We start from the raw sequence: 16,584 nt of genomic DNA, 5'->3' as shown, positions 1-16,584 counted from the left end.
GTGTTCCTATTTAATTAGCTAGTAAATACATTGTTAAACCAATTTGTGTAGTATTGAATCATAAGTAAAGCTCTGTTTTTTGTAGATGCAAGGAGGTTACCACTGTTCAGAATGGTGATATGTTACGAGGTTATGGTTAATAAGTTGACTGTTTATATACAGTGCCTTGCGAAAGTATTCGGCCCCCTTGAACTTTGCGACCTTTTGCCACATTTCAGGCTTCAAACATAAAGATATAAAACTGTATTTTTTTGTGAAGAATCAACAACAAGTGGGACACAATCATGAAGTGGAACGACATTTATTGGATATTTCAAACTTTTTTAACAAATCAAAAACTGAAAAAATTGGGCGTGCAAAATTATTCAGCCCCTTTACTTTCAGTGCAGCAAACTCTCTCCAGAAGTTCAGTGAGGATCTCTGAATGATCCAATGTTGACCTAAATGACTAATGATGATAAATACAATCCACCTGTGTGTAATCAAGTCTCTGTATAAATGCACCTGCACTGGGATAGTCTCAGAGGTCCGTTAAAAGCGCAGAGAGCATCATGAAGAACAAGGAACACATCAGGCAGGTCCGAGATACTGTTGTGAAGAAGTTTAAAGCCGGATTTGGATACAAAGATTTCCCAAGCTTTAAACATCCCAAGGAGCACTGTGCAAGCGATAATATTGAAATGGAAGGAGTATCAGACCACTGCAAATCTACCAAGACCTGGCCGTCCCTCTGAACTTTCAGCTCATACAAGGAGAAGACTGATCAGAGATGCAGCCAAGAGGCCCATGATCACTCTGGATGAACTGCAGAGATCTACAGCTGAGGTGGGAGACTCTGTCCATAGGACAACAATCAGTCGTATCTTGCACAAATCTGGCCTTTATGGAAGAGTGGCAAGAAGAAAGCCATTTCTTAAAGATATCCATAAAAAGTGTTGTTTAAAGTTTGCCACAAGCCACCTGGGAGACACACCAAACATGTGGAAGAAGGTGCTCTGGTCAGATGAAACCAAAATTGAACTTTTTGGCGTAAAAGCAACACAGCTCATCACCCTGAACACACTGTCAAACATGGTGGTGGCAGCATCATGGTTTGGGCCTGCTTTTCTTCAGCAGAGACAGGGATATGGTTAAAATTGATGGGAAGATGGATGGAGCCAAATACAGGACCATTCTGGAAGGAAACCTGATGGAGTCTGCAAAAGACCTGAGACTGGGACGGAGATTTGTCTTCCAACAAGACAATGATCCAAAATATAAAGCAAAATCTACAATGGAATGGTTCAAAAATAAACATATCCAGGTGTTAGAATGGCCAAGTCAAAGTCCAGACCTGAATCCAATCGAGAATCTGTGGAAAGAACTGAAAACTGCTGTTCACAAATGCTCTCCATCCAACCTCACTGAGCTCGAGCTGTTTTGCATGGAGGAATGGGAAAACATTTCAGTCTCTCGATGTGCAAAACTGATAGAGACATACCCCAAGCGACTTACAGCTGTAATCGCAGCAAAAGGTGGCGCTACAAAGTATTAACTTAAGGGGGCTGAATAATTTTGCACGCCCAATTTTTCCGTTTTTTATATGTTAAAAAAGTTTGAAATATCCAATAAATGTTGTTCCACTTCATGATTGTGTCCCACTTGTTGTTGATTCTTCACAAAAAAATACAGTTTTATATCTTTATGTTTGAAGCCTGAAATGTGGCAAAAGGTCGCAAAGTTCAAGGGGGCCGAATACTTTCGCAAGGCACTGTATGTGATAGGTAAAGACCTTTTAGAGTTTAATTCAAGAGATGGTAACTCTTTAATGAACCGCTCTCGTGGTGCCCCCAGATCCTATCAGGTAACAATTAAAAACAGTTAGTTAATTAGATAAATAGCATTCTACTGATTAATGTTAAAGTCGAGTCACGACACTCTCCATCTTGTCTTTCTCTTCCTTTCTCTCTCTCTCTTTCTCTGTCTCCTTTTATCCACTCTCCCTTCATAGACAATACCATGACTCCTTTTTTCACCCTCTCAGGTCGTTAAACCCTCCAGGGACAAAAGTGGTTGTGTAATGAGTAACCTTGCCTAAGACTGAATAATTGCCCTTAACCCTAACCCCAGCCTTATTCTCAATCTCTCTCTACTTTTCTCTTTCTCTTTCTCTTACTCTTTATCTTACTCTTTCTCTCTCTCTCTCTCTCTCTCTCTCTCTCTCTCTCTCTCTCTCTCAAAGTCATACAAATGTTGTTATGGTATAAAATCATTCTTCATCATCACATTAAACTCGAAAAAGACTGAATTATATGTGAGGTTGACAGGGCACAGCTGAGATGGGTTTATCACTGGAATGTCCACCTCTCTTCCTTTTCCCCTTTCCCCTTTCCTCTCTTCTTCTATTTTCACTTTATCCTGTTCTCTCCTCTCAATCTACTCTCTTCCCCTCTCCCTTTCTTTGTTCTTCTCTTCACCCCCTCTTCTATCTTTCTCTCCCTCTCCTCTATCCTCTCCTCCTTCTCTCTCCTCTCTTCTCCTTACAGGAATTCATCAGAGTACCTGTACTGGGATATATCTGGTTTATAAGGCTACAAGCATGTAGAGTGTAGTTCAGGTGAAGGCCACTAGAGTTCACTGTGATGGTGCTGTGAGCTGAAGGGGGTAGAGGGCGAAATGATCGGCCATGAAGTATAGGCTTAGGCTTCATGTCCTTCACTCTGACACTCAACTCATACCTCTTAGTACTAGTCCTAACAAACAAAATAACTTTTAAGAGTTTTCAGATCTGACTCTCTCTCTCTCTCTCTCTCTCTCTCTCTCTCTCTCTCTCTCTCTCACACTCACTTTTTTCAAAGGGCTTTATTAGCATGGGAAACATATGTTTACAATGCAAAAGCAAGTTAAATAGATAATAAACAAAAGTGAAATAATCAATAAAAAATGTACAGTAAACATTACACTCATTCAGAAGAATAGACACATTTCAAACGTCATATTATGGATATGAACAGTGTTATAGTGATGTGCAAATTGTTAAAGTTCAAAAGGGAAAATAAAGAAACATAAATATGGGTTGTATTTACAATGGTGTTTGTTCTTCACTGGTTGCCCTTTTCATGTGGCAACAGGTCATGAGAACTGCTGCTCTGATGGAACACTGTGGTATTTCACCCAACAGATATGGGAGTTTATCAAAATTTGATTAGTTTATTAATTCTTTGTGGGTCTATGTAATTGGAAGGAAATATGTGTCTCTAATATGGAATCATACATTTGGCAGGAGGTTAGGAAGTGCAGCTCAGTTTCCACCTCATTTTGTGGGCAGTGTGCACATAGCCTGTCTTCTCTTGAGAGTCTGGTCTGCCTACGGCGGCCTTTCTCAATAGCAAGGCTATGCTCACTGAGTCTGTACATAGTCAAAGCTTTCCTTAATTTTTGGGCTGCGACAGTAGTCAAGTAATCTGCCACTACGTACTCTCAGTCGAGGGCCAAATTGCATTCAAGATTGTTTTGATTTTTGGCCAATTCTTTCCAATGTGTCAAGTAATTCTGTTTTTGTTTTCTCATGATTTGGTTGGGTTGCTGTCCTGGGGACCAGCTTGCTTGTGGGACTCTTCTCTAGGTTAAGTCATCTCTCTGTAGGTGGTGGCTTTGTTATGGAAGGTTTGGGAATGCAGGGAAACTTCAATCAGTTCTACCAAATCTCTATCACCATGTTAAATGTGCAACCAGAGGGAAAAAACATTCTAGATCACCTGTACTCCACACACAGAGACGCATACAAAGCTCTCCCCCGCCCTCCATTTGGTAATTTGGAGTAATATACAGTAGGATGGAGAAGCTGTCCTTATTTCAGTATGGGGATTCTATTGGAGTAATATACAGTAGGATGGAGAAGCTGTCATCGTTTCAGTATGGGGATTCTATTGGAGTAATATACAGTAGGATGGAGAAGCTGTCATCGTTTCAGTATGGGGATTCTATTGGAGTAATATACAGTAGGATGGAGAAGCTGTCCTTATTTCAGTATGGGGATTCTATTGGAGTAATATACAGTAGGATGGAGAAGCTGTCATCGTTTCAGTATGGGGATTCTATTGGAGTAATATACAGTAGGATGGAGAAGCTGTCATCGTTTCAGTATGGGGATACTATTGGAGTAATATACAGTAGGATGGAGAAGCTGTCCTTATTTCAGTATGGGGATTCTATTGGAGTAATATACAGTAGGATGGAGAAGCTGTCATCGTTTCAGTATGGGGATACTATTGGAGTAATATACAGTAGGATGGAGAAGCTGTCCTTATTTCAGTATGGGGATTCTATTGGAGTAATATACAGTAGGATGGAGAAGCTGTCATCGTTTCAGTATGGGGATTCTATTGGAGTAATATACAGTAGGATGGAGAAGCTGTCATCGTTTCAGTATGGGGATACTATTGGAGTAATATACAGTAGGATGGAGAAGCTGTCCTTATTTCAGTATGGGGATTCTATTGGAGTAATATACAGTAGGATGGAAAAGCTGTCATCGTTTCAGTATGGGGATTCTATTGGAGTAATATCCAGTAGGATGGAGAAGCTGTCATCATTTCAGTATGGGGATACTATTGGAGTAATATACAGTAGGATGGAGAAGCTGTCCTTATTTCAGTATGGGGATTCTATTGGAGTAATATACAGTAGGATGGAGAAGCTGTCATCGTTTCAGTATGGGGATTCTATTGGAGTAATATACAGTAGGATGGAGAAGCTGTCATCGTTTCAGTATGGGGATACTATTGGAGTAATATACAGTAGGATGGAGAAGCTGTCATCGTTTCAGTATGGGGATACTATTGGAGTAATATACAGTAGGATGGAGAAGCTGTCATCATTTCAGTATGGGGATACTATTGGAGTAATATACAGTAGGATGGAGAAGCTGTCCTTATTTCAGTATGGGGATTCTATTGGAGTAATATTCAGTAGGATGGAGAAGCTGTCATCGTTTCAGTATGGGGATTCTATTGGAGTAATATACAGTAGGATGGAGAAGCTGTCATCGTTTCAGTATGGGGATACTATTGGAGTAATATACAGTAGGATGGAGAAGCTGTCCTTATTTCAGTATGGAGATTCTATTGGAGTAATATACAGTAGGATGGAGAAGCTGTCCTTATTTCAGTATGGAGATTCTATTGGAGTAATATACAGTAGGATGGAGAAGCTGTCATCGTTTCAGTATGGGGATTCTATTGGAGTAATATACAGTAGGATGGAGAAGCTGTCATCGTTTCAGTATGGGGATACTATTGGAGTAATATACAGTAGGATGGAGAAGCTGTCATCGTTTCAGTATGGGGATTCTATTGGAGTAATATACAGTAGGATGGAGAAGCTGTCATCGTTTCAGTATGGGGATACTATTGGAGTAATATACAGTAGGATGGAGAAGCTGTCCTTATTTCAGTATGGGGATTCTATTGGAGTAATATACAGTAGGATGGAGAAGCTGTCCTTATTTCAGTATGGGGATACTATTGGAGGAATATACAGTAGGATGGAGAAGCTGTCCTTATTTCAGTATGGGGATTCTATTGGAGTAATATACAGTAGGATGGAGAAGCTGTCATCGTTTCAGTATAGGGATACTATTGGAGTAATATACAGTAGGATGGAGAAGCTGTCCTTATTTCAGTATGGGGATACTATTGGAGGAATATACAGTAGGATGGAGAAGCTGTCCTTATTTCAGTATGGGGATTCTATTGGAGTAATATACAGTAGGATGGAGAAGCTGTCATCGTTTCAGTATGGGGATTCTATTGGAGTAATATACAGTAGGATGGAGAAGCTGTCATCGTTTCAGTATGGGGATTCTATTGGAGTAATATACAGTAGGATGGAGAAGCTGTCATTATTTCAGTATGGGGATTCTATTGGAGTAATATACAGTAGGATGGAGAAGCTGTCATCGTTTCAGTATGGGGATTCTATTGGAGTAATATACAGTAGGATGGAGAAGCTGTCATCGTTTCAGTATGGGGATTCTATTGGAGTAATATACAGTAGGATGGAGAAGCTGTCATCATTTCAGTATGGGGATACTATTGGAGTAATATACAGTAGGATGGAGAAGCTGTCCTTATTTCAGTATGGGGATTCTATTGGAGTAATATACAGTAGGATGGAGAAGCTGTCATCGTTTCAGTATGGGGATTCTATTGGAGTAATATACAGTAGGATGGAGAAGCTGTCATCGTTTCAGTATGGGGATACTATTGGAGTAATATACAGTAGGATGGAGAAGCTGTCATCGTTTCAGTATGGGGATACTATTGGAGTAATATACAGTAGGATGGAGAAGCTGTCATCATTTCAGTATGGGGATACTATTGGAGTAATATACAGTAGGATGGAGAAGCTGTCCTTATTTCAGTATGGGGATTCTATTGGAGTAATATTCAGTAGGATGGAGAAGCTGTCATCGTTTCAGTATGGGGATTCTATTGGAGTAATATACAGTAGGATGGAGAAGCTGTCATCGTTTCAGTATGGGGATACTATTGGAGTAATATACAGTAGGATGGAGAAGCTGTCCTTATTTCAGTATGGAGATTCTATTGGAGTAATATACAGTAGGATGGAGAAGCTGTCCTTATTTCAGTATGGAGATTCTATTGGAGTAATATACAGTAGGATGGAGAAGCTGTCATCGTTTCAGTATGGGGATTCTATTGGAGTAATATACAGTAGGATGGAGAAGCTGTCATCGTTTCAGTATGGGGATACTATTGGAGTAATATACAGTAGGATGGAGAAGCTGTCATCGTTTCAGTATGGGGATTCTATTGGAGTAATATACAGTAGGATGGAGAAGCTGTCATCGTTTCAGTATGGGGATACTATTGGAGTAATATACAGTAGGATGGAGAAGCTGTCCTTATTTCAGTATGGGGATTCTATTGGAGTAATATACAGTAGGATGGAGAAGCTGTCCTTATTTCAGTATGGGGATACTATTGGAGGAATATACAGTAGGATGGAGAAGCTGTCCTTATTTCAGTATGGGGATTCTATTGGAGTAATATACAGTAGGATGGAGAAGCTGTCATCGTTTCAGTATAGGGATACTATTGGAGTAATATACAGTAGGATGGAGAAGCTGTCATCGTTTCAGTATGGGGATTCTATTGGAGTAATATACAGTAGGATGGAGAAGCTGTCATCGTTTCAGTATGGGGATTCTATTGGAGTAATATACAGTAGGATGGAGAAGCTGTCATTATTTCAGTATGGGGATTCTATTGGAGTAATATACAGTAGGATGGAGAAGCTGTCATCGTTTCAGTATGGGGATTCTATTGGAGTAATATACAGTAGGATGGAGAAGCTGTCATCGTTTCAGTATGGGGATACTATTGGAGTAATATACAGTAGGATGGAGAAGCTGTCCTTATTTCAGTATGGGGATACTATTGGAGGAATATACAGTAGGATGGAGAAGCTGTCCTTATTTCAGTATGGGGATTCTATTGGAGTAATATACAGTAGGATGGAGAAGCTGTCATCGTTTCAGTATAGGGATACTATTGGAGTAATATACAGTAGGATGGAGAAGCTGTCATCGTTTCAGTATGGGGATTCTATTGGAGTAATATACAGTAGGATGGAGAAGCTGTCATCGTTTCAGTATGGGGATTCTATTGGAGTAATATACAGTAGGATGGAGAAGCTGTCATTATTTCAGTATGGGGATTCTATTGGAGTAATATACAGTAGGATGGAGAAGCTGTCATCGTTTCAGTATGGGGATTCTATTGGAGTAATATACAGTAGGATGGAGAAGCTGTCATCGTTTCAGTATGGGGATTCTATTGGAGTAATATACAGTAGGATGGAGAAGCTGTCATCATTTCAGTATGGGGATACTATTGGAGTAATATACAGTAGGATGGAGAAGCTGTCCTTATTTCAGTATGGGGATTCTATTGGAGTAATATACAGTAGGATGGAGAAGCTGTCATCGTTTCAGTATGGGGATTCTATTGGAGTAATATACAGTAGGATGGAGAAGCTGTCATCGTTTCAGTATGGGGATACTATTGGAGTAATATACAGTAGGATGGAGAAGCTGTCATCGTTTCAGTATGGGGATACTATTGGAGTAATATACAGTAGGATGGAGAAGCTGTCATCATTTCAGTATGGGGATACTATTGGAGTAATATACAGTAGGATGGAGAAGCTGTCCTTATTTCAGTATGGGGATTCTATTGGAGTAATATTCAGTAGGATGGAGAAGCTGTCATCGTTTCAGTATGGGGATTCTATTGGAGTAATATACAGTAGGATGGAGAAGCTGTCATCGTTTCAGTATGGGGATACTATTGGAGTAATATACAGTAGGATGGAGAAGCTGTCCTTATTTCAGTATGGAGATTCTATTGGAGTAATATACAGTAGGATGGAGAAGCTGTCCTTATTTCAGTATGGAGATTCTATTGGAGTAATATACAGTAGGATGGAGAAGCTGTCATCGTTTCAGTATGGGGATTCTATTGGAGTAATATACAGTAGGATGGAGAAGCTGTCATCGTTTCAGTATGGGGATACTATTGGAGTAATATACAGTAGGATGGAGAAGCTGTCATCGTTTCAGTATGGGGATTCTATTGGAGTAATATACAGTAGGATGGAGAAGCTGTCATCGTTTCAGTATGGGGATACTATTGGAGTAATATACAGTAGGATGGAGAAGCTGTCCTTATTTCAGTATGGGGATTCTATTGGAGTAATATACAGTAGGATGGAGAAGCTGTCCTTATTTCAGTATGGGGATACTATTGGAGGAATATACAGTAGGATGGAGAAGCTGTCCTTATTTCAGTATGGGGATTCTATTGGAGTAATATACAGTAGGATGGAGAAGCTGTCATCGTTTCAGTATAGGGATACTATTGGAGTAATATACAGTAGGATGGAGAAGCTGTCATCGTTTCAGTATGGGGATTCTATTGGAGTAATATACAGTAGGATGGAGAAGCTGTCATCGTTTCAGTATGGGGATTCTATTGGAGTAATATACAGTAGGATGGAGAAGCTGTCATTATTTCAGTATGGGGATTCTATTGGAGTAATATACAGTAGGATGGAGAAGCTGTCATCGTTTCAGTATGGGGATTCTATTGGAGTAATATACAGTAGGATGGAGAAGCTGTCATCGTTTCAGTATGGGGATACTATTGGAGTAATATACAGTAGGATGGAGAAGCTGTCCTTATTTCAGTATGGGGATTCTATTGGAGTAATATACAGTAGGATGGAGAAGCTGTCATCGTTTCAGTATGGGGATTCTATTGGAGTAATATACAGTACGATGGAGAAGCTGTCATCGTTTCAGTATGGAGATTCTATTGGAGTAATATACAGTAGGATGGAGAAGCTGTCCTTATTTCAGTATGGGGATTCTATTGGAGTAATATACAGTAGGATGGAGAAGCTGTCATCGTTTCAGTATGGGGATTCTATTGGAGTAATATACAGTAGGATGGAGAAGCTGTCATCGTTTCAGTATGGGGATTCTATTGGAGTAATATACAGTAGGATGGAGAAGCTGTCATCGTTTCAGTATGGAGATTCTGTTGGAGTAATATACAGTAGGATGGAGAAGCTGTCATCGTTTCAGTATGGGGATACTATTGGAGTAATATACAGTAGGATGGAGAAGCTGTCATCGTTTCAGTATGGGGATTCTATTGGAGTAATATACAGTAGGATGGAGAAGCTGTCATCGTTTCAGTATGGAGATTCTATTGGAGTAATATACAGTAGGATGGAGAAGCTGTCATCGTTTCAGTATGGGGATACTATTGGAGTAATATACAGTAGGATGGAGAAGCTGTCCTTATTTCAGTATGGGGATTCTATTGGAGTAATATACAGTAGGATGGAGAAGCTGTCATCGTTTCAGTATGGGGATACTATTGGAGTAATATACAGTAGGATGGAGAAGCTGTCATCGTTTCAGTATGGGGATACTATTGGAGTAATATACAGTAGGATGGAGAAGCTGTCATCGTTTCAGTATGGGGATTCTATTGGAGTAATATACAGTAGGATGGAGAAGCTGTCATCGTTTCAGTATGGGGATTCTATTGGAGTAATATACAGTAGGATGGAGAAGCTGTCATCGTTTCAGTATGGGGATTCTATTGGAGTAATATACAGTAGGATGGAGAAGCTGTCATCGTTTCAGTATGGGGATTCTATTGGAGTAATATACAGTAGGATGGAGAAGCTGTCATCGTTTCAGTATGGGGATACTATTGGAGTAATATACAGTAGGATGGAGAAGCTGTCCTTATTTCAGTATGGGGATTCTATTGGAGTAATATACAGTAGGATGGAGAAGCTGTCATCGTTTCAGTATGGGGATTCTATTGGAGTAATATACAGTAGGATGGAGAAGCTGTCATCGTTTCAGTATGGGGATTCTATTGGAGTAATATACAGTAGGATGGAGAAGCTGTCATCGTTTCAGTATGGGGATTCTATTGGAGTAATATACAGTAGGATGGAGAAGCTGTCATCGTTTCAGTATGGGGATTCTATTGGAGTAATATACAGTAGGATGGAGAAGCTGTCATCGTTTCAGTATGGGATACTATTGGAGTAATATACAGTAGAATGGAGAAGCTGTCATCATTTCAGTATGGGGATTCTATTGGAGTAATATACAGTAGGATGGAGAAGCTGTCCTTATTTCAGTATGGGGATTCTATTGGAGTAATATACAGTAGGATGGAGAAGCTGTCCTTATTTCAGTATGGGGATTCTATTGGAGTAATATACAGTAGGATGGAGAAGCTGTCATCGTTTCAGTATGGAGATTCTATTGGAGTAATATACAGTAGGATGGAGAAGCTGTCATCGTTTCAGTATGGGGATACTATTGGAGTAATATACAGTAGGATGGAGAAGCTGTCCTTATTTCAGTATGGGGATTCTATTGGAGTAATATACAGTAGGATGGAGAAGCTGTCATTATTTCAGTATGGGGATTCTATTGGAGTAATATACAGTAGGATGGAGAAGCTGTCCTTATTTCAGTATGGGGATACTATTGGAGTAATATACAGTAGGATGGAGAAGCTGTCATCGTTTCAGTATGGGGATTCTATTGGAGTAATATACAGTAGGATGGAGAAGCTGTCATCGTTTCAGTATGGAGATTCTATTGGAGTAATATACAGTAGGATGGAGAAGCTGTCATCGTTTCAGTATGGGGATACTATTGGAGTAATATACAGTAGGATGGAGAAGCTGTCCTTATTTCAGTATGGGGATTCTATTGGAGTAATATACAGTAGGATGGAGAAGCTGTCATCGTTTCAGTATGGGGATACTATTGGAGTAATATACAGTAGGATGGAGAAGCTGTCATCGTTTCAGTATGGGGATACTATTGGAGTAATATACAGTAGGATGGAGAAGCTGTCATCGTTTCAGTATGGGGATTCTATTGGAGTAATATACAGTAGGATGGAGAAGCTGTCGTCGTTTCAGTATGGGGATTCTATTGGAGTAATATACAGTAGGATGGAGAAGCTGTCCTTATTTCAGTATGGGGATTCTATTGGAGTAATATACAGTAGGATGGAGAAGCTGTCATCGTTTCAGTATGGGGATTCTATTGGAGTAATATACAGTAGGATGGAGAAGCTGTCATCGTTTCAGTATGGGGATACTATTGGAGTAATATACAGTAGGATGGAGAAGCTGTCATCGTTTCAGTATGGAGATTCTATTGGAGTAATATACAGTAGGATGGAGAAGCTGTCATCATTTCAGTATGGGGATACTATTGGAGTAATATACAGTAGGATGGAGAAGCTGTCCTTATTTCAGTATGGGGATTCTATTGGAGTAATATACAGTAGGATGGAGAAGCTGTCATCGTTTCAGTATGGGGATTCTATTGGAGTAATATACAGTAGGATGGAGAAGCTGTCATCGTTTCAGTATGGGGATTCTATTGGAGTAATATACAGTAGGATGGAGAAGCTGTCATCGTTTCAGTATGGGGATACTATTGGAGTAATATACAGTAGGATGGAGAAGCTGTCATCGTTTCAGTATGGAGATTCTATTGGAGTAATATACAGTAGGATGGAGAAGCTGTCATCATTTCAGTATGGGGATACTATTGGAGTAATATACAGTAGGATGGAGAAGCTGTCCTTATTTCAGTATGGGGATTCTATTGGAGTAATATACAGTAGGATGGAGAAGCTGTCATCGTTTCAGTATGGGGATTCTATTGGAGTAATATACAGTAGGATGGAGAAGCTGTCATCGTTTCAGTATGGGGATTCTATTGGAGTAATATACAGTAGGATGGAGAAGCTGTCATCGTTTCAGTATGGGGATTCTATTGGAGTAATATACAGTAGGATGGAGAAGCTGTCATCGTTTCAGTATGGGGATTCTATTGGAGTAATATACAGTAGGATGGAGAAGCTGTCCTTATTTCAGTATGGGGATTCTATTGGAGTAATATACAGTAGGATGGAGAAGCTGTCCTTATTTCAGTATGGGGATTCTATTGGAGTAATATACAGTAGGATGGAGAAGCTGTCATCGTTTCAGTATGGGGATTCTATTGGAGTAATATACAGTAGGATGGAGAAGCTGTCATCGTTTCAGTATGGGGATTCTATTGGAGTAATATACAGTAGGATGGAGAAGCTGTCATCGTTTCAGTATGGGGATACTATTGGAGTAATATACAGTAGGATGGAGAAGCTGTCCTTATTTCAGTATGGGGATTCTATTGGAGTAATATACAGTAGGATGGAGAAGCTGTCATCGTTTCAGTATGGGGATTCTATTGGAGTAATATACAGTACGATGGAGAAGCTGTCATCGTTTCAGTATGGAGATTCTATTGGAGTAATATACAGTAGGATGGAGAAGCTGTCCTTATTTCAGTATGGGGATTCTATTGGAGTAATATACAGTAGGATGGAGAAGCTGTCATCGTTTCAGTATGGGGATTCTATTGGAGTAATATACAGTAGGATGGAGAAGCTGTCATCGTTTCAGTATGGGGATTCTATTGGAGTAATATACAGTAGGATGGAGAAGCTGTCATCGTTTCAGTATGGAGATTCTGTTGGAGTAATATACAATAGGATGGAGAAGCTGTCATCGTTTCAGTATGGGGATACTATTGGAGTAATATACAGTAGGATGGAGAAGCTGTCATCGTTTCAGTATGGGGATTCTATTGGAGTAATATACAGTAGGATGGAGAAGCTGTCATCGTTTCAGTATGGGGATACTATTGGAGTAATATACAGTAGGATGGAGAAGCTGTCCTTATTTCAGTATGGGGATTCTATTGGAGTAATATACAGTAGGATGGAGAAGCTGTCATCGTTTCAGTATGGGGATACTATTGGAGTAATATACAGTAGGATGGAGAAGCTGTCATCGTTTCAGTATGGGGATACTTTTGGAGTAATATACAGTAGGATGGAGAAGCTGTCATCGTTTCAGTATGGGGATTCTATTGGAGTAATATACAGTAGGATGGAGAAGCTGTCATCGTTTCAGTATGGGGATTCTATTGGAGTAATATACAGTAGGATGGAGAAGCTGTCATCGTTTCAGTATGGGGATTCTATTGGAGTAATATACAGTAGGATGGAGAAGCTGTCATCGTTTCAGTATGGGGATTCTATTGGAGTAATATACAGTAGGATGGAGAAGCTGTCATCGTTTCAGTATGGGGATACTATTGGAGTAATATACAGTAGGATGGAGAAGCTGTCCTTATTTCAGTATGGGGATTCTATTGGAGTAATATACAGTAGGATGGAGAAGCTGTCATCGTTTCAGTATGGGGATTCTATTGGAGTAATATACAGTAGGATGGAGAAGCTGTCATCGTTTCAGTATGGGGATTCTATTGGAGTAATATACAGTAGGATGGAGAAGCTGTCATCGTTTCAGTATGGGGATTCTATTGGAGTAATATACAGTAGGATGGAGAAGCTGTCATCGTTTCAGTATGGGGATTCTATTGGAGTAATATACAGTAGGATGGAGAAGCTGTCATCGTTTCAGTATGGGATACTATTGGAGTAATATACAGTAGAATGGAGAAGCTGTCATCATTTCAGTATGGGGATTCTATTGGAGTAATATACAGTAGGATGGAGAAGCTGTCCTTATTTCAGTATGGGGATTCTATTGGAGTAATATACAGTAGGATGGAGAAGCTGTCCTTATTTCAGTATGGGGATTCTATTGGAGTAATATACAGTAGGATGGAGAAGCTGTCATCGTTTCAGTATGGAGATTCTATTGGAGTAATATACAGTAGGATGGAGAAGCTGTCATCGTTTCAGTATGGGGATACTATTGGAGTAATATACAGTAGGATGGAGAAGCTGTCCTTATTTCAGTATGGGGATTCTATTGGAGTAATATACAGTAGGATGGAGAAGCTGTCATTATTTCAGTATGGGGATTCTATTGGAGTAATATACAGTAGGATGGAGAAGCTGTCCTTATTTCAGTATGGGGATACTATTGGAGTAATATACAGTAGGATGGAGAAGCTGTCATCGTTTCAGTATGGGGATTCTATTGGAGTAATATACAGTAGGATGGAGAAGCTGTCATCGTTTCAGTATGGAGATTCTATTGGAGTAATATACAGTAGGATGGAGAAGCTGTCATCGTTTCAGTATGGGGATACTATTGGAGTAATATACAGTAGGATGGAGAAGCTGTCCTTATTTCAGTATGGGGATTCTATTGGAGTAATATACAGTAGGATGGAGAAGCTGTCATCGTTTCAGTATGGGGATACTATTGGAGTAATATACAGTAGGATGGAGAAGCTGTCATCGTTTCAGTATGGGGATACTATTGGAGTAATATACAGTAGGATGGAGAAGCTGTCATCGTTTCAGTATGGGGATTCTATTGGAGTAATATACAGTAGGATGGAGAAGCTGTCGTCGTTTCAGTATGGGGATTCTATTGGAGTAATATACAGTAGGATGGAGAAGCTGTCCTTATTTCAGTATGGGGATTCTATTGGAGTAATATACAGTAGGATGGAGAAGCTGTCATCGTTTCAGTATGGGGATTCTATTGGAGTAATATACAGTAGGATGGAGAAGCTGTCATCGTTTCAGTATGGGGATACTATTGGAGTAATATACAGTAGGATGGAGAAGCTGTCATCGTTTCAGTATGGAGATTCTATTGGAGTAATATACAGTAGGATGGAGAAGCTGTCATCATTTCAGTATGGGGATACTATTGGAGTAATATACAGTAGGATGGAGAAGCTGTCCTTATTTCAGTATGGGGATTCTATTGGAGTAATATACAGTAGGATGGAGAAGCTGTCATCGTTTCAGTATGGGGATTCTATTGGAGTAATATACAGTAGGATGGAGAAGCTGTCATCGTTTCAGTATGGGGATTCTATTGGAGTAATATACAGTAGGATGGAGAAGCTGTCATCGTTTCAGTATGGGGATACTATTGGAGTAATATACAGTAGGATGGAGAAGCTGTCATCGTTTCAGTATGGAGATTCTATTGGAGTAATATACAGTAGGATGGAGAAGCTGTCATCATTTCAGTATGGGGATACTATTGGAGTAATATACAGTAGGATGGAGAAGCTGTCCTTATTTCAGTATGGGGATTCTATTGGAGTAATATACAGTAGGATGGAGAAGCTGTCATCGTTTCAGTATGGGGATTCTATTGGAGTAATATACAGTAGGATGGAGAAGCTGTCATCGTTTCAGTATGGGGATTCTATTGGAGTAATATACAGTAGGATGGAGAAGCTGTCATCGTTTCAGTATGGGGATTCTATTGGAGTAATATACAGTAGGATGGAGAAGCTGTCATCGTTTCAGTATGGGGATTCTATTGGAGTAATATACAGTAGGATGGAGAAGCTGTCCTTATTTCAGTATGGGGATTCTATTGGAGTAATATACAGTAGGATGGAGAAGCTGTCATCGTTTCAGTATGGGGATTCTATTGGAGTAATATACAGTAGGATGGAGAAGCTGTCCTTATTTCAGTATGGGGATTCTATTGGAGTAATATACAGTAGGATGGAGAAGCTGTCCTCATTTCAGTATGGGGATTCTATTGGAGTAATATACAGTAGGATGGAGAAGCTGTCCTCATTTCAGTATGGGGATACTATTGGAGTAATATACAGTAGGATGGAGAAGCTGTCCTTATTTCAGTATGGGGATTCTATTGGAGGAATAGATAATAGGTAGAAAATTAGGACACATTTTTCTGTTGAGATCATTTTCTTGTTAATTTCTAGCCAGATGTAAAATGTTCCTGTTTTGACTATTTTAATAGAGTGGGTTAGGTCTGCTCTATACTAAATTAGCATGCTGTTAGCTGTGCCATGTGTTTATGTCTCTCCTCCCTCTCTGCTGTTAGCTGTGCCATGTGTTTCTGTCTCTCCTCCCTCTCTGCTGTTAGCTGTGCCATGTGTTTATGTCTCTCCTCCCTCTCTGCTGTTAGCTGTGCCATGTGTTTATGTCTCTCCTCCCT

Source organism: Oncorhynchus mykiss, chromosome 15 (genome assembly GCF_057628025.1).
Source record: "Oncorhynchus mykiss isolate SJ-2025 chromosome 15, ASM5762802v1, whole genome shotgun sequence".
Classification (NCBI taxonomy): Eukaryota; Metazoa; Chordata; class Actinopteri; order Salmoniformes; family Salmonidae; genus Oncorhynchus; species Oncorhynchus mykiss.
The sequence above is the reverse complement of the archived record's forward strand: the minus strand, read 5'-3'. Positions refer to the sequence as shown.